Source organism: Gambusia affinis, linkage group LG10 (genome assembly GCF_019740435.1).
Source record: "Gambusia affinis linkage group LG10, SWU_Gaff_1.0, whole genome shotgun sequence".
NCBI lineage: Eukaryota > Metazoa > Chordata > Actinopteri > Cyprinodontiformes > Poeciliidae > Gambusia > Gambusia affinis.
Window position 1 is genome coordinate 26,720,651 of NC_057877.1, and position 27,405 is coordinate 26,748,055.

At 38.8% G+C, this 27,405-nt stretch overlaps 1 protein-coding gene across 1 annotated transcript in view; it reads left to right on the forward strand.

Moving 5' to 3' along the window:
* Positions 1-2,800: 2,800 nt before the first annotated feature.
* lrrc7 (leucine rich repeat containing 7) overlaps positions 2,801-27,405 on the forward strand; it is a 178,276-nt gene continuing 153,671 nt past the window's right edge. Inside the window, exon 1 of the mRNA XM_044130270.1 lies at positions 2,801-3,423. The gene's annotated coding sequence lies outside the window, so the exon portion shown is untranslated. The remainder of the gene's footprint in view (positions 3,424-27,405) is intronic.

A 27,405-nucleotide genomic window follows, 5' to 3' on the forward strand; every position in this document is an offset into this window, starting at 1 on the left:
CAGAATAGTTCAGCAAAACAAAGATGTTTCACAAGCGCTGTTTGTGCATACAGTGCAACCCGCCTGTGACATTTAAGCCTCCTTTGTTTCCAAAGGATGAAGGAGAACGTTTGACAGTCGGAAGCAGCTTGCAGCATTTGTTCCTCAGCGTCTCCCTCTTCTGCTCCAGCTGCTGATTTATTGTATCTATCAGGGCAGAGTTGGCTCATATGGAACGTGCCAATTCTCCACGAATCGCTCACTGTGACCCAGCTGATGCCCACTTTCCTTAAGAATGCATTTAGAAACGGATTAATTTACGCTCTGGTATCTTACAGAGGGTAAAGATAGATGCTTATATCCTGAAAATGTGCTCATGTTTTCCCTGCTTTAGACCAAAATGGCCTCCTACCGTCACTGGTGATGGGTTTTTTGGAAAAGTTGGCTTACAATTGTTTCCCAAAAGCAGAAAAGGAACATAAAATATGATTTACAGAGGCAGGAATGGTCAAATCCCTGTTTTTGAGTGTAACTCTGTTGTTCTCCTTTTGACTTCTCAATTAATGCTTTCTTTCTGACTTTTGGCAAAAAGGATTTATGCCAGAATAATGGAATAGTTTAGAAGAATTTCAAAAAAAATTCTGATTTGAATTTTGAGTGCAACAAAGTCAGCTTTTCAGTAAAAGTCTCCTGGTTTTTACTTTTGTTAAGGCTTTGTTATAAAAACACAGAATACTTTGTGTTGTTCTTTACATTTTCTTATGTAAGAAAATAAGGTTGGCAACAATTTTTCCCCTGATTACAAGTTAAAAGTCTCCATCTGCATGTACGGGCCAAATTTGTATCATTTTTTAAATGTACTGTAGTTGGGGGCCAAAAGAAATCAGTCCAAGGGCCAGAAATGGTCCCTGGGCCGCACTTTGGACTCCCCGGTCTTAAAGGAACACTGGTATTTTTGGGGAACACCTGATGTGTGACATCATGGAGGGAAAAAATCTAGACACGATATCAGAAAGACTTGTGAAGTCAGGAAGTCTTAGAGTTTAGAAGTCAATCTTATCAAATAGTAAGTACATTATGTAAACTTATGAATTTGTAGAATGTTAAGAAATACATATTTTTGGTCGGCCTTAAAACAGTAAAGGTTTGGTCTTTGTTAGATATTGGGGGGAAATGTCATAAGTAGTTAATCTATACAAAGTATTTCACCTGTTTTTAATTAATCTTTTTAATAACATTAAATATAACTTACGATATACTTTAGAACATGACTAAACTAAACTTGAAAAGGCCACCCGGCCAAAATGCTTTATGAGTGCTCGTTTCATTGTGAGGACAAAAAGCCAAAGGAGGAAAACACACATCTACATTCGGAGCAACTGCGTCAATGAAGTAGCTAAATATGCTAGTGCGGGTTATTTGCGGCCACTTCTTCAAGTCATCATCCTACTTATCAGTATCTACAGGTTACGGTAAAACAATATTTACACATTAATGCTGTGACAGCTGGTGTTTCCGCATATTTAATAGCCTAAAACCTCTCCCGAAAGCCAGTTAGCGAGTTGCTAACATGTAAACAAATGGCGGTTCCGGTTTGCGGCGGAAGTCGCGCCCATAATTCAAGCAATAAGTGAATAACGTGGATTTAAATGTCTGGTTTCAACTGTGAATTTATCACGCAGAATATTAGAACTTAGAAAAAAGAAATACTTGCCTAAATAATATCTAGTATAAGGTTTTCTTTATTTGTTTTTTGACAAAACATTACTATTGTGTTCTAAAATTCCTTTTGAAAATTTTAAGCTGCAGATGAAATGATGAAATAAGAAAAGACATACACAGTGAAGGCTAAGTGAATTGTCTTGTTTTATGTAACATTCATAATCATCTATTTTATATGATGTAACCCTGCAGTGGCATGATGATGCCATTGCTGGGTCTTAAATCAGATGTGTATCTTACAATATTTCAAACACAACACGTTTAAAGCTGCGGTTTCTAACTTTTATTTTAAAAATAAATTTGACATATTTGTTAAAATTGTCACCATGTTGTGACAATATGAGATAATCTGAGGAAAAAATCAAGCTTCTCCCTGAGCTGCTATGGCCGTCTGAAGAAATGCCCCACTCTCAGTCAAAAACAAGCAATCAGAGCGAGGAGGAGGAGGTTAGCGCTGTCAATCAACTATGTGAAGGTGCTGCTAAATATGCTAATGGCAGAGAAACAACAGGAAAATTATTTATCCGCCGTCATCAGGGGTCATGCTAGCTAGCATTACCATTTATGACAGCTTCTGCTGACCTGAAAAAGCGATAAGTCCCGCCTCCTGGCTCTGATTGGTGGTTTCTATTTGGGAGAAGGCAGATGAGCTCGATTATTTTATCTGCCCCATACTATACTGTCACCATTTAATGACAGTTTCAGCAAATATGTAAAAAAGCAAAAATTTTTATGTCAGTCAATCAAGTTTATTTGTGTAGCACATTTCAGCAGCAAGGCAGTTGAAGGTGCTTTACATTATAAAACCACAAAATTACTAAATTAAAAGAAAACACCATTAACACATATTACATTTTAATGATTGCCATCAGAAAAATCATACACATCAAATATGTTGGTCAATATGTCATTTATTATGGTTCAAAAGCGACTTTTAGTCTTGATTCATACCGTGTAAAAGGTAAATTAAAAAAAAAGTATATATATATATATATATATGCACTACTAAAGATGAGCGCACTTACATCTGTGGAGAAATGTTTGACCTGAAACAATTTCTCCTCCTATTGCAGCCTGATGCTATAATATTCCTGATCAACACCGAGACGCCGCTCCTCAGAGCTGAAATATTCAACATCTATCCACACTTCTGACAGCCGGAGAGAAAGAGCAAGTTGAGGACTTGAACTCATCTCTCCTCTCTCCCACTTCTCTGCAACATCCACTGCTGACAGTCTGTTGCTAAGCAACTGTAAAATAAAGCAGTGGGCTCTGAAGTCAGCGCGAGAGCGAGAGAAGAGAGTTCACAAGTACTGCAATACACTACTGTTTGTTTAGCTCTCTGCATGATCCCAGCACATCTCTCGGTTCCCATCTGTAGATCCACGATGACTTGTGACTTCTGGTTGTCGGACGGCCAGCCAATCAGGGCCGGCTGCGAGGCGGGCTCATCGGTTCCCTAGGCTACCTGTGTGATTGACGTTCAGCCTCCTGCAGCGGAGCGCGCGGCGGTGTATCACTGATGCTCCTGCTTCCCCCGAGAGACAGTGGAGAAATCTGGAAGAGAGGAGAGCCGGAGAGAAAACACAAGAGCAAGTGGAATGCTAATTATTTAAAGTCCTTCAGTCTTTTCCTCCTGCTCTCTTTGCTGGAAAGATGAAAGCTGCAGCGCAGGAAGAAGCCGGCTGAAGGGAAGGATTCCCAAAGAAGAGGGATTTGTTGGTAAGAGAAGAATCACAACACTTTCTTTTCTGTTACCTGTCCTCGTCGTCACTGTGGATTACCAGGTGGCCTTTTGGCTGGTGTGTTATCTATCTATCTATGAGTGTGTGTGCGTGTGTGTGTGGGTGAGACAGAGAGATTTTCTGCATACTGCGTGGCTGGAGAACGGGTTTGGTGCTAACCCGTATCCTACATGAAGCTTGTGTTACAGTCTCAGTCATGCCTGTGCTTTAGCTGAGTCAAGTGGAGCTCCCCTATATGAGCATATAGGAGCCAGAAGGATTTAAAGCAGCTCCATCAGTCGGTACACAGATACAGTTACAGTTTAGGCCAGGATTTCTAGGGCTTGTCTACTGTATCTGCATAAGAGGAGGAGTATTAATTACATAACACTTCATTTATACTCTTCTGTCAGTTCTGTGCAGCTTTAAGCTCTCCCTTTAGTCCAGAAAAGGTTTTTCTCTACCTGCTATAAATGAAGCAAAAAACTTTACTTTTTGAGTCTGAAGGAATCTGGATATTTTTCTACTGTGGAGGGCAGAGAACCCAGAAAATTTACAAAAGTATAAGAGTAAAAAAGTATTTGGCAAAAAGTCAAGTACTGATCAAACTATCAATAACTTAATATTTAAAAATTACATAAACAGACAGACCAAAATATAAAGTTAAAGTGGAATACGCAATATAAAGTGGAACTTTTGGTATTTTAAGAACCAAAATGACAATAATTCATATAAACAACAAAAAAAACAAAACAAAATCAGACCAAAAAAAATTTCCAAATCAGTTTTTTCCAATTAAAAAACTTATGAAACTTTAAACAAAACTGCAAGTGTGTGTCTGAATCTGTTAAATTTTTGGTTAAAACATGTTTGTTTTTCATTCAGTGGGTAGAAAATCCAGAAATTTTACTCAAGTAAAAGTAAAAATACTCTTAAAAGTGCATTTTTTCAAAAAGATTACTCCTTTAAATGTAACTGGTTACTACCCAAATTTGGTACTGAGTAACTGATCAAATTATCAGTCATTTAATATTTAAAAGTTACCTCGTCAGATGGACCAAAATATTAAGTTAATTGAAAATTTTGGTATTTTAAGGATGAAAATGACAATAATTCATGTAAGTAGCAAAAAATAAGTAAATGTGCCAAAATGAGATTTTCCAAATCAGTTTCTTTCAATAAAAAAACTTTACGCAAGCAATGGTAGCAATACTTCATAATAAAATAAAAATACTCCTGAAAGTGCTTTTTTTTTTTTTTTTTTTTTTCAAAAGTAGTTACTCAACTTAATGTAACTGAGTAAATGTAACTAGTTAGTTCCCGGCTGTGTCTTTCTGGCGGTATGTTTTTGAATCCCATTGGAGTTTGTGTCAGCGAAGCGGCACCAGGAGTCGCTGAAAGCTCCATTAGTTACTTCGGGTCAGGCGACAGCCGGCCCCTCTTTGCCCTCGGGCCTCGGCACCATCAGGGAGTTCACTTTCTGCTTGGCTGCTCTCACGCCAAAAGTCTGCTTTCTGACCACCTGAGGACAGCTCACATGCTTTTAGACCAGGTGTGAAAACTTTTAGCACCCTGAAGGTTTTTTTTTTTATTACTGAATGTAAGGTTCTTCAACTTCTTTCACTCTGGCTTTTGTCCGTTTAGAAATTCATGAGAAACGTTAGTTTTCCACCACACATATGGATATAAATAGAAGAGGGAATGTAAAAGTATGCATGATTTCTTTAGCTCTACTAAAGCTCCAAGGATGTTTGGCTGAGAAACAAGCCCACACCATTACAGATCCTCTACCGTACCAAACAGTTGGGCGTCACCAAACACATCTGGACAAGTTGCAGCCGAAAAGCTACAACCTCAAACTCAAAGCAAATTCAGATTCAAAAATGCTTTATTATTCCCAAAGGGAAATTAAATGATGTTGCAGCTCATTAATTATTCAAAGATTTATTGAAGATGGCGATGGTTGTTGGCAGGAAAGATTTCTACAACCACTCCAGTTAATGTTACTATGACATCACAGAAGACTTATTGTGCCAAATTTGCATTTTGCACGTTTCTGTACTTCCATTTGGGTTTCTACTAATTCCAAAATGAACCCAAGTGCTTAAAAAATAAAACAACCCAGCTGGTTGGTTTTTGAAAAAATGTTAACTATTTTTGGTGTCTGGAAAATGAGTGATTTAAAAAAACCTTCTGAATATAAATTGAAAAATTAGCAGGCAATGCCTCTCACCAGGCAACCCAAGCCAAGATAGTTGGTTTCACCGCTGTACAATGGCTGCTGGAAAAGACAAGTGTTTTGTTGTCGTCTTTCAATGCAGGAACGTCTTACAATGCAGGAACCAGTTATTGGTTGGACGGCGGAATCAACTTCTGCTTTTCAAAGATGTTCGGTTGTATAACTGCACATCTGTTTTGCAGCCATTTCCCAGCAGCAGCTTATTTGGATTTAAAGTGACAGGACGTCTTAAAAAGCTAATTCTGAAAAGAACTAAAAAAAACCTCAAAATCTCATTATCTTTGGATGATCCAGAAAATGGATGGATGGATGGAAATGGGGTCGGGAGGGTTGCTGGTTCCTCTCCAGCTACGTTTCGGGTGAGAGGCGGGTTCACCCTGGACAGGTCGCCAGTCTGTCGCAGGGCAACACAGAGACATACAGGACACACAACCATGCACACACACACTCACACCTAGGGAGAATTTAGAGAGACCAATTAACCTGACAGTCATGTTTTTGGACTGTGGGAGGAAGCCGGAGAACCCGGAGAGAACCCACCATGCACAGGGAGAACATGCAAACTCCATGCAGAAAGACCCCGGGCCGGGAATCGAACCCAGGACCTTCTTGCTGCAAGGCAACAGCTCTACCAACTGTGCCACTGTGCAGCCTTATGGATGATTTTGTGTTAAAGAAATGAACAAACATGTTGGTTGTAGCTCTTGGACCTTTAATATAACTGCATTCATTTATATTTCTTCTTCTACTTCTGCAGTTGTTACGGCTTTTTTTTGCTGTTGATCTCTACTAAGAACTTTGGAGATTTCATTGCCGTTGTTGCCATCCTCTTCACTGTGTATGTTGTGAAAATATCCAGCATTGTTGAGCACAATTTCAGCCATGCTAAACCTTTCAACTGTCGCTCTGATCAAGTTTAAGCTAGCGGCCGTGTTTTTAAAGTAATTTCTCATGAATGAAGATCACGTCTGAATGACACGTTCTCTCTTCTTTTCCATTTTGGGCCTTTTCATGGAATAAAAATAAGATAAAAGTTTTCAGACGTTGATTAACATTAAGAAAGAAAAATATTGATAATAACTGTTAGTGATTTTGTTAAAAACACTGAAAATTGATTTTCCCCACAATTTTCAATAAATACATTCACGTTACAGCATCAAATTTTGATTCTGAATTTTACCAGCGTTTATGAAAAGTCCTCAAGCATTTCTCCATCAAAACCTTCAAAAATTTATTTAGAATAGGATTAATTTAGCTAATAAATCCATGTTTAAACATTCGGTCGGTATAAACGTTCTTATTTTTGAAAAATGAAGATGTTCCTGTGCAGATAGAAACACCTCCTACAGCGTGGAAACATTTCTATTTTAGCCATCTTCATATCTGACTCACACTGTTCATAAAACTCTTCTCCATCTTGTTTCAGCAACATGGCAGCTCAGCAGGGTTTCCGGTTTACTTCAGCTACGTAGCCATTTGGTTTGGTTTGCAGTTTTATTTCCGTTTATCTGGGATCTTACTGTACATTCAGAGCCTGTCTGCATAATCTGTGCAATCAATCCATCGGTTACCAGCTCCGTTGGAGTCTGCAGGCTTCCTGTTTGCTATCTGTGTGAGCTAATTAGGTATTCCATAGTGTTTCAGGAGCTGCATGTTGGAGGTGTTGGAGCTGCTGCCTGTTTGCTTGCCTGCGTAGGAGGAAACGTCTCATCTTCTGAATCTCTCTGTCTACTACACATATGAACTTTTAGGGAGTCGTTTTTGATTCCTTAGAACAGGAAAGTAAGAGGAGATGAGTGGAAGATGGAAGGACATGAGTTGGATTTGAGCCTGCGTGATTTGAGCCTGCGTGATTTGAACCTGCGTGATTTGAACCTGCGTGATTTGAGCCTGCGTGATTTGAGCCTACGTGATTTGAGCCTACGTGATTTGAGCCTGCGTGATTTTCACCTCGGCCCACGGATTCGCTGGGTTGCCCCTCAGCCCAGAGAAACAGTAACCCAGGTAATCTGCCGATTACGGCCTGAGCCCCGGTAAACCGCAGAGTACTTCCACAGCAGAGCTGAGGGATTGGCCGGACTCAGTCGTGTTTTAGTAAGCCTGTTAAATCACACGATGACAGTGTGTCATTGACTGAGTGTAAGTGCCAACGTGGGGACAGGAGGTGCAAATATCTTTCTATCTTGTGGTCAGTTTATAACGGCATCACCCAGAAACCTGATATATACAGTCGCTCTAAAAGTTTACACAACCCTCTAACTATGCCTGGGTTTTAACACTTTAGAGCTTCTTCCACTTGTAATGAGACATTTAAACTGTTAACCTGAAAACAAAAGAGGCACAATAACCTGCTGCACATCCTAAACTTTGACTTTGGTAGGAGTCTGTCAACAGCAATTATCTTGTTTTAGTAATGTAGCTTCTCCAAGCTAAGGCTAGTTAGCACAAATGAAGTTATTTCTACAACATTAGCACATTTAGCAGCAAGTACACGAGCATGTTTAACTGCACTAAAACCCTCCTCCTGGCTCAGATTGGTTGTTTTTGTCAGGATAGGTGGATTTCTTGGAGTAGTTCAGGGAGGAAGAAGAGATTATTTGTCAGAACATAGTGACCGTTTTAACTAATATGTATAAAATACATATTGTTTTTTGTAAAAGTTACATACTGCAGCTTTAATTCTCCTCTTATGAAGTCATTCTTTTTATTCAGACATATGCTTGAACTCACTTTAATCTGACAAAATAAAGCATTTCTTTGTCTTAATGCATTAAAAACATAAAGGCTTTGAGTCAGAACATTTCAAAATGTCTTCCACCTTTAGAAAAACCAGAGTGCCTCTTTAAGAATAATGTTATTTTGTTGATATTTGTTGTTGTTTTTGTCTTAAGTTGGGTTTCAACACATTATTTTACAAGGTTTTGGAAGATTTTAGCCACATCTTGAAGTTCTCTTTTAAAGAGAAAGTTTCTGCTTGCAGCGGTTCTCTTTAATCAAGAAATCCCAATTGGCTGAAATTTTTGCAGGTTCTTTATTGCTGTTTTTCTAAAACGTACCCTACTGCGTCTTTGCATTCATGGAGGATAATTCTTTATATATTTTGTCCTTTTCTCCTGACTGATACAGTTACACAATGTGATCCTTTTGACTGACCGTTATCTCTGCAGACAGCATCTCTACCTTAGGGGTGTCAAATTCCCTTCATCGATGGCCAGCGTCCTTAAACCCTTAAATATTAGCTGCAGGATTGTGCTTCATCAATCCTGCAGCTAATATTAGTAGAACTCTGTGAGCTGATGCTGAAATTACATTTCATCCATTTGATTTTTGCCATGTTGGACCAAAAACAAATGGACTGAACAGATATAAAGTTTGTCACATTGAAGATGAGGAAAGTTTGGCATTGTTGAGTTTTTTATGTTGCATCAATCAAATTTAATTAATTTTTATTCATTTTTTTTATATACCAAATGAGGCATCAGTTCTCTGTGACCCTGCAAGTAAAAGTGATAGAAGATGGATCGACTCATAGATTAATTATCATCCTAACAGTGAAGATCTAAAACTTTCCCATTTTAGCTCTGCTGGTTTTGTAAAACAGCAAATCTATAAAACTTTTAAAATAATAGGCTAATATGTTAGTCTGTTATCAGTTTTTATGTTAATATCAAATATTTTAGATATTATTTTAAATTCAAATATATTTAGTCTTTAAGTCTTTAGATTTGACTCAACGCATTGATCTTCCATCTTATCCTGCTGTTTTGATTTCAAGAGACAGGCTAAGGCAGGGGTGTCCAAAGTGCGGCTCGGGGGCCTTTTGTGGCTCTTGACTTTAACAAAAGGTAAAATCAGGAGACTTTTACTGAAAAGCCAACTCAGCCTTTATTTTTTCTTAAACTTTGGCTGAATATAGCAAGCTTTTTGAAAGAAAGTGACCCAAATCCTGTCCTTATTATTGAAAGAAATGTATCAATCAAACCCAAAAGAAACTGAACACAAGATGTTTTTCTTTTAATTCAGCAAACATGCAAAATCTGCTACTTACTAGGGGTTGAACGACTACATATTTTTTAAGGTCGACTACATCATGATAATAGTCAAGTCGATGTCGACTAGTCGCGGTGACGTCATAGTGACGTAAGCGCAAAATCCCTTCACAACTACTTGGAGGCTTTATTAGCTATTTTCACGGCAAATATTGGCACCCCCCCACACACACACACTCCCCTTCTCCTGCTTTTACTAAGTCTATTATGGAGAATTAAAAGAGCAGTAAACAGATCATTCTTCGTGAGCAGCGGGGAAAGGTTTGTTGCACAAAGTCGGGTCTGACTTTTTTTTTCTAAACACCGGCTGATGCTGATGATCTCTGGATAGTTACTATAGGAGTCAAATTATCACACTGACTACATGGTGCTTTTGGAACATCACAAGCCAAACTTGTTATGAACGGATCCCGTTTGGTTACAGCTGAATTCAACGAAACCACCTGCTTCTCCTCCGCCCGATGCGCGGCAGGAAGCTCTGCTGACTCAGCAGATTGAACGATTTAAGATATTTTCTAGTCAACGTCAACATGATAAAAGTCGAGTCGATGTCGAGTTGACTAGTCGTTGTAACGTCATAGCAACGCAAGACGCAAACTTTGGAGAAACGTACAGGCTTTATTACCCGTTTTCACAGAAAAGTACGGCATTTACCCAGAACAGCAACAAGTGAAACAACAAAACATCGGGATAGTTTATGATAAATAATAAGTTGCTGGGAAACCAACATTCAAAAGGAAACGCACATCTTTTAGATGGCATTACCACAGATCTTTATTTAATCAGCAACATAACATCATAATGTATTAGTTAGATCGTCGTGACAAAGACACTCGCGAGCCGCTAAGTGACATCCTTAGCGGGAAAGGGGCGAGTTTTAGACGGCTCGTGTTTTGTAGTTGACTGCAGCTGCAACTCCATCTCCTTATAAAAACACTGTAAAACCACAAATATGCATCCATCTACATATCATTTAAACTAATGTATTAACTTATTTTTCTTGTGTCTTGTGACGTATACTGTGCTGTCAGATCAGCACAGGCTTCACCACTGGCAATCACGTGACTGCGACTAGTCGACATGAAATGTAAAAACTCGCGAGACGTCCTAGAGTCGACTAGTCGACTAGTCGACTAATTGGTTCAACCCCTACTACTTACGGCATATTAGAGCCATTGTAGCGGAAAAAAAGTAGCAAAAATCTGCAAAAAATCTCAGATATTTTGAGCGTAATCTCAGAAATGTTCTATGAAAAACCATAGCATTTTTTAGATATCAGAGATTTTGTACAAAAAACTTGGAAATTTCTGAATTTCAAATGTTGAGAATTTTCTTTAGAAAACTTTCTAGAAAATCTTCAAGCTCCAGAAGATTTCTGAGATTAATAAAAGAATTTTTTTCATTTTGGCAGAAATTTACTCCTTTTTTTCTTTCTACAAAAACCCTACAATAAAAATCAGACAGCTTTATTTACTTGTTTTTAGGCTGGGTTATTTTTGGTCCACTTTTGATTCTACAAAAAAGTTTGGACACCTCTGGGCAAAGGCCTACTTCCAATAATACTCCCAGTCAGAGGGTGGCGCCAAACACACAGCGGATGACAAAAAACGGTGGGTAAGATCATGACAAAAAAACTTAAAAACAACAACAAAGGCTATTTTAAGACAGCACTGACATTGTTACTTATTGGTTATTTTCTTCCTCTCCTCTTCTAAGCAGCACTGCAGTGCATTATCGCCCCCTAGAGGTTGTAGTGAAAACACCTTTTACATGTGGACCAACAACAGGTCACACATGTAAAGTTGTTTATAGAGGGTTTTTTATTTTTAATTTTGGACCTCAAGGCGATACTCAGGACCAGATCTGTCTGTTGATCAAGTGATTATTGGACATGCAGTTTATTTTTCCCTTAACAACTCTTAAATGAAAGGGAATATCAAAGGCAAGATTCTGGTTACATTCCTACCCCAACATTGTTTTTAAAAAATATACATATTTAATCATTTGTTTCTGCATTTTAGTTGATGATTTAATGCGCTGCAGTGGCAAAGCATAAAAAAAAAATAATAAAAATAATAATAAAATGGACACTTTGAAGAAGCAGGCTAGTTCAGCTGCAAATCACCAAAGTCATTATTACTGCATCAGCCTTGAAGCAACAACCACAAGTCTATAAATATCTGTTTGATCTATATTTTCATCTTCAGCTGCCACAAGGACTTTGTCCTTGTTAGGTCAAAGCTGTATAAATACATTTCTTAATAATCCCAGCACTTTTTTACTTCTTTCTGTTTGTACCTACAGAAACTGATTGGTACCAATTTTATTTTGATTGTTTCTTAGTTGGTTTGAATTTCATTTCAAAGTGCTTGAACCTGTTGACATCACTGCAGCGTAAATCAGAAAAATGTACTCAAATTAATAGTATATGTGGTCATTAAAATTTGATTGCTGCACATCATTACCTAATCAATAAGTAGAGCTGTTTGGTCTCCAACAAAATCAAGACTTTACAGAATAATAAATAACATCAGTGTACATGTATTTTCTGACTTCTTATTTTTGATTAGACGACTGAGCCTGAGATGAATGTGTCTCATCTCAGCACACCCTGCTGCATGGGAGAATAATTTTAAAGTATGGGGGTGGTGGCAGCTCGGACGTTTTACCAGATTATTACCAGCAGATAATGTTTCCTGAGAGAGTGATATCGCTCTTGTGTTTTAGTAACTTGCCCGTTCGCTGGCCACATTACACGTCTCGCCAGAGGAACTGTAGTCATAATTGCCAGCATAAAAGTAACATCACTGATTGCTAATTACCAGGAAGGAAGTCTTTTAATGCTTAACATAATGAGATTTCTGCCAATTAGTACTGACATTTTAAAGTGAAACTGCCAGTGAAACTTTACACGACAACTGCAGTAATAAAATCTCCAGACTTTTTTTGTCCTCGCTACATGTGGTAATAACTAATAAAACATTTAAGGCTGATAATCTGAGGCAGTTTGACGAGTATTTACCTTGTTAAATGTGTTAATGGCTTCATAAGACCTCATAGATCTAAAAAAAATCATGATGAATTACATCTCTAATAACAAACTGCCAGCGTCATTGACCCAAGATAAAAAATTTATAAATGTTTAATAAACAGTCCCAGATATTTGTGTTTTAACCTTTTTACAGTAATAACAATATGGCAGCTTTTCTAACTTCCTGCAGCCACCAACTATGCCGTAGTGCTAATGCTAGCTTGTAAACTGAAGCAAATGGAGGTTGTTGAAATCTGAATTATGGTTTTTATTTCTGTCCTCCTATGTAAGAGTGTTACAGATAGGATTTTAGCAACGGCTTTAAAGCAGCAGTATGTAGCTTTCTGTTTCTAAATATGCTTTTTACATATTTGTTAAAATTCTGTATTAGTAATATAATATGATACAGATAATCTGTGAAAAGATCAGGCTCCTCTAACTTTTCCCTGAGCTACTAACAACCAATCAGAGCCCAGAGGAATGTTAGCACTGTTATTTCTCCATTAGCAAGAATGCTAATGGTAAAAACACAGTGATCTGTTACCTGAAACCTGTTTTTATCTGTGTCCATTTAGCAGCCATGCTAACTAGCCTTAGCATTCATGACAGGCGATGCTGATTGAAAGCGCTAAGACCCGCCTCCTTGCTCTGATTGGCTGTTTCAGGCAGAGGAGCTAGATGTTTTCACAGATTATCTGTCTAATGCCATACTGTCAAGCCATAGTGAAAGTTAAAAGTAAAAAAAAAAAAAATTAAATACTGCCGCTGTGGATTTTGTTGGACTTCTTGCGCTAAAATATTTTTTTATGAACACGTCAAATTGCTAATATTTAACTGTAACGGATAAAACTGGAGTTTTCTTATCATGGCCTCATAACGAGAAGTTTCAGGAGAGTTTATTAACTCGATTTTACAAACACGGAGAAAGTCTACTATCAATAGAGACTCGGTATATAAACCCCACCACTCGAATGAACCGGTCCCTGACCTCATCTAGTCAAAACCTTCCCAAAGGTTATTATCTGAAGCTCTCCAGAAGAGAAATGAAGTTTCTCAAAAGATTAAAACTAGTTTCCCATATTATTAATAGCCTGTGTTGGAATCAAGGAGGATGAGCAGTCTTTCAATATTTATCATTATTTCAGACCATATTCTCTGGAAAATGATCACCAGCTGTTGTGGGTTTTTTGGGTTTTTTTTTTTTGCTTGTTTGTTTTTTGCCAACTGCTGTAATTCTGATATTCAGAAGTTACCAATTATTATGTATTGATTTAATTCATTTATTTCACACAGGATTTTAAAAACAAAAAATAAGCAATCAGTAGGCAGAGAAAACGTGTGCATGCATAACCAAGAACAAAAACATTTGTTTGACTTCTTTTCTGTTTGAAAAGGAGTCGGAAGAAGTGAACACTTTTTTAATCCTACGATTTATTTCATTTTAATGAAATACATTACTTACCGACTCAATAATTACCAAAGATTTGCAATTAAATGAGACACATTAATTTCAGGCCCGAAGTGACTCAATTCCTATTCTTTTTTCTTCTTCTTTTTGCGACCTTTACGTGACCTGTACCTGATCTTACAACAGTCTGAACAACACAGGTCGGATTTCTTTTCCAATAACCACTTGGATATCCGACACGTAGCCGATCTTTTCAAATGTGACCTGAATCTGAACGGCCAGATCGCATTCATCCACCTGAATGTCACTGATATTCAACAAAGTCATTATTCTGTGTCCTGATGCACGCAAGAAAAACAACAACCATGGCGGACTGTGAAGGGTTGAGTTGTTCATGCGCCGGCTCCGGTCGGACAACAACTTCAAAATCGTAAGCTATGCGCCACCATCAGTGGAGCATCCATGTTTACTTCCGCAAAGACTATGGCGTAAACACAAACAAGTCGCATATACATGGAAGTGTGAACGACCATGGCAAAAAATAAATAAATATCAGATTTGACAAAAAATCTGAATTGAGTCACTTCAGCCGCAGTGTGAACGTAGCCTGAGTAATAGAACTTTGTATTTATTTTTAATGCTGCTCGCTTGAGTACATATTTTGAAATTCAGTATTCCCCTTAAGTTGTACCCACCTTTTCCTTCCTAAAACACTTCCTGATTCTTCCTTTTGCATTTCATTAGTTTTTTCTTACATAGAGAAGCGCTGCAAACATTCCAGACTTTTCCTGTAAACAGAAACGTATAAAGGGAAAAGAAATCCTCGTTTTTATTTTGAGAACAAAACTGAACCTAGGAAATACTGTCCAAGTGGCCTGAATTTAGAAAGACTGTGCGTGTCTGCCTGTCCATACTGTTACTGGATAGTTGCATCATTCTCAGCAAGATTATGAAACTGTGAGAAATGAGCAGAGGGGCAAAGGAAGGAGGCAGACTAAGAGGGGCAGATGAGGGAGACAAAGCATGTCAGGCTCCTACGACGAACAATGTCTAATTCCTCTGTCAAATAAAACGGCTTTAAAACGATAACACAGCTTAGGAGACTTTGAGAGAGTGACTCAATCAAATTACAAGCGTTCATTTGACCTCATTATTAAGCAGCACATGAGCATGTTAATGTGTAATCAAGACGTAACAAGTCATAATCAATGTGTCTGACTCCCCTGATGGCCAGCATCTTCTTCAGGTCTTTGTCCAAATGAATCAAAGCGCCACAGGTTAATGTGTACACTGCAAAAACACACCGTCTTACCAAGGATTTTTGACCTACTTTCTAGTGCAAATGTCTTTGTACACTTGAAATAAAACAAAACCAACTAATGGATGACCTTTCAGCAAAATATAACAACTTGTTTTAAGTCAATAATTCCTTAATATTGATTATGTTAACCATTGGCAGATTATTTCACTTTTAACATGAAAAAATATCTTGTTATAAGTAGTTTTTCATCAATATCATCAAATATAATGCACAATTTTGCAATTGCATTGTTTCCGTTGAATAGGAAATGCAATAAAATCCCACGTGATTAAACAACATGCCACGTCACGATCCTCCAGCTACTTCCTGTCGTCTTCTTCTTCACCTCCGGTTGTTTCGTGTCTTTTTCCACATTGTAGTTTGTTTGCATGTATGTCACACTAAACGTCCAACGACGAGAGGGCGAAAGTTTTTAATTTATGTTTCTGACCTTTTCATAACTGTAAAATTAGTTTGTTTTTTATTTTTATTTTACTGATCAAACTCATGTTTTTGTTTTTGCATGCAAATTATTATTCAATCGTCCCCATTTTTAGAAAACAATCTTTCCAATCGTGAATGTTTCTATAAATCCTTTGAAAGTTCGCAGTAAAATCTGAGTAATTTAGAACAATTTAGAGACAAAGAACGGCTTATGATGGATCTGATGTTACAACATTAAAACTGAAACTCACCGAAAAGTGACTAAAGTGCAGAAGTGGAACTAAAAATGTAAATATTTGTCTTGAAAATATCTAACTTTCTACAGCAAAGGGTGTTGTCCTGGTGACCTATAATTCACTGATCAGATAAATCCAGTGAGTCTGTAAATTGTCTCATTTTGGTAACTTTCTGTGTTCTGTTATAATATCCCTAACTTCCCCACATACCTCTCTGCAGAATCATGCAGAGAGGTATTACTGTTTCATGAAGCAGGCGTCCTGAAGCTAAACTGGAATATTTGAGAAGTTGCACCTGCAGGACACCTGCAGGAGTTGGAAACGTGTTGGTGTGCAGACGCAGCAGAAATACATCTGGGATTTTTTTCTGTGCTTTCCTTTTCCCACCATCATTCATGCACATGTAAAACTGAACATCTCAGCGCCAGCATGAATGAGGCAAATGAAGCTGTAGAAAATGTTTTTTTATCATGTTTTTGGACTTATTGTGATCATCAGAAAACATTATAAAATACGTGGCTTTTAAGAGCTTTATTGGGAATTTTAGCTACATGATTAGCTGCAAAGAAATGTGTTTGATACAAAGAAGCAGACTAATCATTCAAGTTTTTCTTTTTAAATCTTGATTTGTTTATTGAATTTAATAAGAAAAAACAATAACCCATCATTTATGCAATTCCTTTACTGCTTACCTCCACGTTATTTAGCCTATAAGTAGGTTTTGTGTGGCCATTAAAACATGTAAATCTGCATTTATGTAAAGTTTCACAAAATTCTAAATGCTGTATGTTGAACAGTAATAATACTAGAGAAAAAAAACTTTAGTTAGATTTAATCAGCAGCTATGAAATAAGGGGGCACCGATTGCAGTTTTCTGGCTGATTACTGATCTTTAAAAAGCCTGACTGGCCGATAATCTTTTTTGTTTGAAATGTCACTACAGATAGCAAGAAAGTTGCTTAGTTAGCATAAGTGGGGTGACTATTGTTAGCTGCAAACGTGCAGACATGACCTGATGGGCTGGTCTGTCAGTCAAACCTCTCTCACAGGAGAGCAGAAGAAGAAAGTGGCTAATTTTTTATTTTTATTTTTGTAGACATTTAGTGAAGTAGATAAGATCTGCTTCACATGTAAGTATCGGACGATTACTGCTCTCTCAAAATTAAGGAAATCGATGCTTGCCGACATGAAACTCTGATTATTTTTCCCTCATTTCTTCTCTATCTTCCTACCTTTTTGTCTTTATTTCCTCCTCTCCACTGATGAGCTGCAGCTCTGTAGGTTTCCATAGCACCCGGGAGAGAGAAAAAGTCAACCCACACAGTCTCCTGCCTACCACTCTTTCTCTCTCCCTCTCTCTCATATTCTGCCATTGTGTCTTTCCTCTTGCACTCTCACTTTATCTCTTTAAGTTTGTGCGTCTTTCTGCTGCTGTGCTTAGCATGACACCATTACTGCTTCTCACACAATTTGCTTGTGAAGTTTTATTTCTGCTTACCTGATTTGTATGTTGCTTGATTATGAATATGCAGATATGTTCTGACCAACGTGACAACTCAGCTTCTCTGTCCGCCCCCTCACACACACACACGCACACACACACACACGCTGTGCAGGATGCCCATGGACATTCTCACAAAGCTCCAGGGTGGGATCAGGCTGAAGCTTTCCAGGCTCTTCAGCGATGCTGATTGTTCCCACACATCAACAGGACATCTCTGACATCTCTTGGCTGCTCAGATTTCTTTAGAACTTGCTGCAGAGCCGTTCCTGGAAGTACGTGTGCGTCGTAGTTTTAGTGTTTGCGTGAATTAGAAAAAGACAGGGTGACTCATCTTCGTGTCTCCTCAGCCGTTATCCGGTTTAATGCGGCGGTTTCCAATGATAGGTTCCCAAACCCAAACAGTGCAGGCTCTAGTAGTGATCTGCAACTTCTCACATCATCAACCTCCTACTGCTTGACATTTTATTATCGTTAATTGCAAGAAATGTACAAAAGAAGAAGGGAAGGATAATTTGTTTAACTAGGATGCAGGCTCTCTTAAGAACTTCTATTCAAGAATAAACCTGCATTAAAACTCACCTCCAAGGTTTACAAATAGAAAATTATAAACAAAATGTGATTTTCTTTTCTTGCCATCTGAACAGATATTATATAGTTTGATATTTGTGTAAATTCAGAAAAGTTCATTAGAAATCAAATTCTGTAACAAATTTGGAGCTTTAGATACATTCTGAATAGTGCATGTCTACTGGAATCAAGGGTGAAAAATTTAGTGTTTTGCCATTTCAGAAAGAGATACATTAACTTTATAGTAATGTAAGTTGGAAGTAAATGTTTATTTTTCCTCATTTTAGTTTCAACTAGCTATTTCAGTACTCTATGTGCGCCCCCAAGTGGTCAAAATAATCCAAAATGTAAGGCAAGCTATCAGATGTGAAGGAATCATCATCAGAGAATTAAGTGTGGCTTAGATTTGATTTAAAAACAGTAGTATAGCATAACTGCTGTAATGTTAGAGCTGTAGTAGAGTTGATTCTGTAGCAGAACTTTAATAAAAGATGTGAGTTGGATTGCTCATAGTCTTTTGCACCGTAAGCCGAAATATGACATGAAAAAAATCACATCACAATTTCTTTTTCTCAATTTTTGTGATTTTTCAATGTTCTGTTGTTACCCTAAACAAAAATAAAAGTTCAATTTAACAAAAAAGTGTTTGGATATTGCCATCAATAACAATACATGTGATTTACGTGTGATCAATATCAAATGATAATACTGATAGGATTTTCAGCAAATTCATTGAACTCTGATACAGAATCAATTAACTCACTTTTTGGTTACCTAGCAACGCTCTCACTCTTTGGTTACCTAGCAACAACCTGTTGAGTAATGTGCAGCAGCAGTTCAATGTTTCACCCCTCTGCCTCATTAATGCTTAAAAATAAAAAATAAAATAATGGTTTGGAGTGAAAACTATGAATAAAACAAAAATAATCAATAATCAATAATTATCGATATTGACTGATATGAAACACTAATATTGTGAAACGATTTTCAGCCATATTGTCCAACCCTACTTATAAGCTTTTGTTTGGTCTGTTATTGCGCCACATCCCCCCCCCCTTCCTTCCTTCTCTCTCTACTCACTCACTCTCTACTTCCTCTTCTGAGAGGGGAGATGTGGTACCAGCTCTCCATCTAACGGGTTAATCGAGTTTCCTAAATCTGCTGAGTTTTACCCTGTCCAGAACTGAAGTAAACTCTGTTTAAGCTGGCATCGAGAAACGATTCGCCTGGTTTCTGACGACCTCCATCCAGGTGTCCCACCCTTCTTCCCCCTGTGAATTAGCCAGACTGAGCAGCCTGCAGCCAACTAGTTTCACAGAGCACACCTGTTAACGGTCGCTCGTTCTCTTTTATTACAATTTGCTCTTGTTACTGAACCAGGTAGGTTTTAGTGACTCGGGCGAGTCCCAAGGATGATGTTTTAAATTTGGGCTATCAGGAACCAATAAACATTTTCCACCTCTTCCTCTCCAGAATCGAACATCAGAGCTATTTTACAACCATCAAAGAACTTTAAGGTGACTCATTAATTGAATGTCCACAATGTAGCGTCCCGGTTGAATGAGATGGTCTCTTAAACTGATGGTTCACAGTCCTTTATTGAACAGCCTTTTATTGTGAACTCACCGTAAGAGCTACAAAATATACAAATAAAATAACATTAGTATTCAAACAGTGTTGTTCTGACATTAACATATAAATATTTTATCTTCTGTGCTAAAATTATGTTTTACAATAAATGTATTTATTAAAATCCAAAATCCCTGTTATGAAATAAAATGCAACGTATTTCAACTGCTGACGGTTGACCATAAAAATCAGCACCATCTAGTGTCAAAACACAACCGTCACACCCAATAGAGAAATACACGTTCACAGGAAAAATAAACATATATACACACAACACACTCACCTTGTTCCCTCATCAACCAAGCGCCAACCAACCGATTGTAACCCTGAATCACACCCAAACTATCTCCCCTTCACTCCGACTCGTTCATGTCAGCTTTCTCTGCCCCAATGGCCGCGCTACTTCTACCGTTTTGCATCAGTCACCTTACCGTTCCAAGCCCTTTCAAAATAAAAGCATCGACTATCATGTCAACAAAACATGACATGAGGAGACACAAAATATTATAAAAGTAATTTACACTCCCACCAAATCATTAGAGCTTAACTAAACAAATAGGGCGATAATGATTTCCTTCAGAAAAAATGACCTGTAACCTTTAACCTCTATGAAAACACGAGACATAGGAAAGAATGCAACTTAAACTTAAGACTATAGTTAAACAGTTTCTAATAATAGAATCAGTTTCTGCACTGGGCGTTCCACTATAGAAACTTTACGGGAACACTGTCCATTCTCCATCTTCCGTTCTCCAAAACGAATCTTTACTTTTCTTACAAGTCCATCTTTATCTGTTACTACGTCCATTACACGTGCTAATCTCCATTCATTACGAGGTAAATCATCCATCTTCTCCATGACAACATCTCCAACCTTCAGATTTCTCTTCGGAGTATGCCATTTCTGCCTTGTTGCGATGTTGGATAGATACTCCCTTTTCCAACGTGACCAAAACTGCTCTGATAGGTACTGCACTTGCCGCCATCTTTTCCGTGCATAAATGTCTTCCTTGATGAAGTTACCTGGAGGGGGCAAGGCTGCCTTTGATTTCATGGTGAGCAGATGATTTGGGGTCAATGGCTCTGGACTGTTTGGGTCACTGAGGTTATCCACTGTAAGAGGTCTGCTGTTCACGATCGACATTGCCTCATAAAAGAATGTCCTTAAAGATGAGTCATCCATCCTGCCTGACGAAAGTGAAGCCGTCGAGCGCAGGATGTTTCGAACCGTCCTGATTTGCCTTTCCCACACACCTCCTGTATGGCTTGAATGAGGCGTGCATGTTGAAGTCACACTGCTTCTCGGCCAGAAATGTGATAATGCGGTTAGTGTCCACTTGTTGTAAAGCTTCCTGCAGCTCATTTTTAGCTCCGACAAAGTTGCTTCCTTGATCACACTTTATCTCGCTGACTGCTCCTCTTATGGCTATAAAACAACGGAGCGCATTGATAAATGCGTCTGTAGTCATATCATCTAACATTTCTATGTGCACTGCTCTGCAACAAAGACAAGTGAAAAGAAGTCCATAACGCTTGTGCACCTTTCGAGCTTGTTTGGTTAGAAAGGGACCAAAACAGTCCATTCCACAAAATGTGAATGGTGGCGATGGCTCTAAGCGCACCTTTGGTAGATCAGACATTCTTTGTTCCTCTGTTCCTCTTCTGAGTCTGCGACACTTTACACATTGGTGTATAAATTTTGTTACAGCTCTGTTAATGCCAGGAATCCAAATTCCATTTGACCTGATCTCATTGATTGTCATTCCTTTCCCTTGGTGTTGCACCTTACTGTGGAAATGAGCAATTAATAGCTGAGTGACATGGTGACCCTTTGGAACTAATACTGGATGTTTCAGTGAGGAAGAGAAAGAAGCATGCTTTAGCCTTCCTCCCACCTTAAGGAGTCCATCACTATCAAGAAAAGTGTCCATATGAAACAGCTTGCTTTTGTGAGGAAGTGCCTTTCCATGTTTAAGCATCTTTATCTCCTCTGGATATTCATTTGCTTGTACATCTTTTAGAATGACACATTCAGCGTTTCGTCTTTCTTGTGCTGTGCTATGACCTGTTGTTTTATCTCTCTTGGCACAGCGAATCAGTCGAGCAATAGCTTGAGTGGATTTGTACCAAGAAGAAAACTTTGTTAACTTGTCTGTCAAACCTTTCTTCTCTGTTTTGAAAGTGTTCAGCGCATGTGCCCTTTTAACTTCTGGATCTCCGAGTGGTAAGTCCATGTTGATCTTTGCAGCAGGAGGGATTTCTTTGTCCCACAGAAACTGTGGCCCTTTGAACCAGTCTGATGAGATGAGTTCACCTGTGCTTGAACCTCTGGATGCAATATCTGCTGGATTTTGCTCAGAGGAAATGTATCTCCATTGCTGGGGGGTGCTGTTGAGCCTTATCTTTTGAACTCGATTGGAGACAAATGTGTGAAAACGGCGCGCTTCATTATTAATGTAGCCTAAAACTACCTTAGAGTCCGTCCAGAAATACTCATCAATCTGTGTCAATCCAAGCTCATCCTTTAACATGTTGCTTACAATAATGGAAACAACAGCAGCCGTTAGTTCAAGTCTTGGTATTGTTGTTACCTTAATAGGAGCAACTCTGGTCTTTGCTGTAACTAAAGCACAATACACCTTATCATCTTTGTTTACATATCTTAAATACGAACACTGACCATAACCATATGAACTTGCATCAGAAAAATGATGAAGCTCGGTTTTTACTATTTGGCCAAAGTCTTTAGGAACATAACAGCGTGACATTGTAATTTTCTCCAAGTTCTTCAAGTCATCTTTCCAGTTATCCCATACTGGCTTTAGTTCACTGGGAAGGGGATCATCCCAGCCTGTGCCTTGTTTGCATGTCTCTTGAAGCACTCTTTTGCCTGTGAGTACAAAGGGGGAGATGAATCCCAATGGGTCGTACAAAGATGCAACCATAGATAGAATGACACGCCTTGTAGCAGGTTGGTCATTGGGTCGAAAGCGAAACCTCAGTGTGTCTGAGTCAATGTGCCAGTGAATGCCTAGCGCTCTTTCAAGTTTGGAGTCATTAAATGCTAGGTCACATGCTTGCTGTGGAGAGGCACGTTCAGATGATGGAATGCTTTCTAACACTGTTTTGTCATTACTTACAAACTTGTGTAGTCTGAGGCCACCTGAAGCACAAAGTGTTTGAGCCTCTTGGGCGAGCTGAATAGCTTCCTTGACGCTTGCAGTACTTGTTACACCATCGTCGACATAGAAATCTTTCATTATGAACTGAGATGCAAGGGGAAACTGTGTCTCATTTTCTTTTGCAAGATGTTTTAATCCATAATTGGCACATCCTGGTGAGGATGTGGCAAAAAGATGGACCTTCATTCGAAACTCTTGAGGCTCAGTATTCAGGTTGCCATTTTTCCACCACAAAAATCTTAAATAGTCTCTATCTGCTTCATACACATGAAATTGATGGAACATTTTTTCAATGTCACATAATAATGCAACTTGATGCCGTCTGAATCTGATTAGAACACCATTTAGATTGTTCAGCAAATCTGGGCCTGACAGCAAGTGATCATTGAGACTGTTACCTTTATATTTTGCTGAGGCGTCAAAGACTACTCTGAGTTTGTCTGGTTTTTGGGGATGATATATTCCGTGATGGGGAATATACCACCTTTCTCCTTCTTTTGCTTCGTTTTGAACTTCCTCTGCATCACCCTTCTCTATGACTTCGCCCATAAACTTTACATATTGCTCCTTGTATCTTTGGTCTTTTGACAGTTTGTTTTTGAGGCTTTGAAGTCGCACAGTGGCCATTTGCTTATTGTCTGGTAACAGAGGTCTCTCCTTAAATGGAAGTGGCATTTCATAATGTCCTTCATTGTTTTTATAAATTCCTTCCTTAAGTGTATTCAGAAAGAGAATATCATCTTGAGACACTGATTTGTTATCCTTGTTATCATCCTTAAAGTCAGACTCGAGAATCTTGAGTGCATCAGTGGGAGTCATTAAAGGGAGTTCTTTGACTGTAACTCTGTGGCACACAGTAGATATGCTGAAAGAGTCATTGTGAGATGATGTGGGGCCTACAATACTCCAGCCCAATGCTGTGCAGACAGCATAGGGTTCACCTTCTCCTCCTAAGATGACCTGCCTTGGTGCTAAAGCCTTGGAACAGTTGTAGCCAATTAAAAGCCCAACTTCACATTCTAGCTGTGGTGGAATCTCATTCACTATTACCTTTAGATGATCCCATTGCCTTGCCATTTCACAGGAAGGAATGTGTGAGCGGTTAACTGGTATACAGTCTTAAGTGTAAGCAGGAGGGAGTTCTATTATTTCTGAGGAGTTGTAGCCTCTCACTTTGAGACCTGAGACACGCTCGCTTGGCACAACCTTCATCTTTACCAAGCATTGTGGTGAGTCTTAATCTTATTGGGGTTGACTTAGCTTTGAGACTGTTAGATACGTCTTGGTCAATGAATACTGTATCACTTTGGGTGTCCAAGAGTGCATAAACAAGCCTTTCCTTATCTGGTTGTTGCTCTGAAGAAACCCATACTGGTACAATCATAGAAGTGCTTACACATTGTTCATTGGTTTCTGCATTGAGAGACAGGGTTGTTGCAGCCTGTTCTGTATTCGTTTGAATTTGGTTTGTCTGTGATTTGTTGCTGTCATAGTTAAAATCGTGCAGACAGGTAGGGTGTTTTTTCTTGCACATTTCACATGCAAGTCGGTAACGACAGTCTTTTGCGCTGTGTCCGGGTTTGAGACAACCGTAACAAAGTCTTTTATCTTTTATGTATTTTCTTCGTTCCTCAAGTGATTTGCCTTTGAACTGAGGACAACTGTGAAGCTTGTGTCCGTTGTCTTGACAGAGCATGCATGGTGGTTTAATATTTGACCTTTGTTTTGTGCTTTCCGTTTCTGTTACTACCTGCGTATGGAGAACACTGGAGGTGGGCCTTTTTTCTTTCTGATAAACTTTAATGGTGGTTTTGGTGACGTCTGTTGAGTGGAGAGCCTGAAATGACGTGATAGGATTGCACACAATCTCAGCTTCAGAAGACATGAACTCAGTAAAGTGCCTTAAACTTGGAAACTTCCCATTTTCTTTCATGTACTGAGTGGCCTGACGATTCCACCTTGCAGCTGCCCAGTTAGGTAATTTTTGAACAAGTTTTTGGTTCTCCTCACAATCATTGAGAATGCTTAAACCTTCTATGTGTGGCATAGCTTCATGACATGTTTGAATGAAGTCAGCAAATGCTCTAAATCCTGCAGAGTCATTTGTTTGTATCTTTGGCCATTTTGCCAGTCTTTCTCTGTACGCTTTTTGTACAATAAATGGATGTCCATACCTTTGGTTGAGGCGTTCCCATGCATCATGGTAAGCATCACTGTCATTTCTGTAGAAGATGCCATCAAGTGTTTGTCGAGCTGAACCCCCTACATATTTCTTTAAGTAGTACAGCTTGTCTGCAGGTGATATGTTCCTTTTATCAATGAGTGCAGCAAATGAAGCTTTCCACTCGATGAACTCTATTGGGTCACCTGTGAAAGTGGAGGGCTCAGGCATTGGCAGTCTGTTCATGGTGACACTGTCCTGTAATGCTTGGGCTAAATAAAAAACATCTGCTTGTGGAGGTGAGGTGGACACAATGTTGCTTTTAGGGACTTGAATGGGAGGAGAAACTATGGAAGCCTTCTGAGCTGCTCTGGTACTGTCAACATGAACACTGCTCTCACTCTTTATCTCCTGGTCATAAGTTATTAATCTAGCTCGAGCAGCCTTTAACTCTTTTTCAGCTTTTAATCTCTCTAACTCACGTTTTTGAGATTCTAGCTCCTTTCTCTGTCTTTCCTCCAAAAGTTGAATCCTTTCTCTTTGTTTTTCTTCTTCTAATAACACTTCATACTCTGCTTCCTTGGCTGCCAACTCTGCTGCAGCCTCTGCTCTTTACAGCTACTACTGACCTTGCAGAGTTTGAATTACTGGTGGCTGAGCGTTTACTTAAGTGTGTGATAGAAGAACTGTAAATGGATTGAGCATAGTCTGGATTAAGAAGTTCACGTAAACGAGCCTTCACTTTCCCACTGTCATAGTCATCTATGCCTGAGAGTCTTTCATATGCAACTCTGATAATGTCATTGGTGACTGCTTCGCATCTATAAGTCGCCTTGTGTCACTGCAGGGAGTAATGATTTCCTTATTTCTGTATATAATTTTATGACGCCATCTCTTTCTTTTCTAAGATGTCCATGAGTGAAGCAATTTGACTGTTTGTTATGTCTGCTTTTAATTGCTCTCGTGCCGTACGTACTTGCCTTTTCCATTGATCATAAACTTTGATTAGACGTTTTTCCTTTTTGTGGGCCTCCTCCTCCTGATATGCTCGCATTTTTTCTGTGGGCTTCCTTTGACGAACAGAGCATGGAGGCTCCTCTTCCTCGTTGACAGGTAGGTCCTCTGTGTACTCTGTTTCCTTTTCAGATGCTTCCATGCTGAGGACAGGGCTATACCGTTGACCATCAAATCCCAGAAGACCTTACTTGGAGCCGTGAAGCTGGAACCTTAATGTGGCTTTCACTGGGACCTTGGTGCTGAGAATGATTGAACTTCTTCTTAGCTCGGCGTGAAGCTCTTCTCAGCTTGGGTCAAGCTCTTACTGTAGCGTCCCGGTTGAATGAGATGGTCTCTTAAACTGATGGTTCACAGTCCTTTATTGAACAGCCTTTTATTGTGAACTCACCGTAAGAGCTACAAAATATACAAATAAAATAACATTAGTATTCAAACAGTGTTGTTCTGACATTAACATATAAATATTTTATCTTCTGTGCTAAAATTATGTTTTACAATAAATGTATTTATTAAAATCCAAAATCCCTGTTATGAAATAAAATGCAACGTATTTCAACTGCTGACGGTTGACCATAAAAATCAGCACCATCTAGTGTCAAAACACAACCGTCACACCCAATAGAGAAATACACGTTCACAGGAAAAATAAACATATATACACACAACACACTCACCTTGTTCCCTCATCAACCAAGCGCCAACCAACCGATTGTAACCCTGAATCACACCCAAACTATCTCCCCTTCACTCCGACTCGTTCATGTCAGCTTTCTCTGCCCCAACGGCCGCGCTACTTCTACCGTTTTGCATCAGTCACCTTACCGTTCCAAGCCCTTTCAAAATAAAAGCATCGACTATCATGTCAACAAAACATGACATGAGGAGACACAAAATATTATAAAAGTAATTTACACACAACATCTTTTAGATTTTCTTTATGCTAATTATTTTATTAGTAAGGCAATTTTGCAAGGGTCAGTACAGCTTAATTCAGTAGCAGAAATAATCAATAAGAAAAATCAATCATCTAGTCTATCTTTCCCTAATGCTGACACTGAGAACTAAAAAGGGAACCTTTGAGAGAGACGGACAGTTTGGCTTTTCGAACCCCAGACCTGGCCTGATGATGAAGGAGGTGTTGCAGCAGTAGGAGGATGTTGGTCGACGAAGGCAGGGATCTCTGTAGGCCTGATGAGCTTTCTTCTCCTCATGG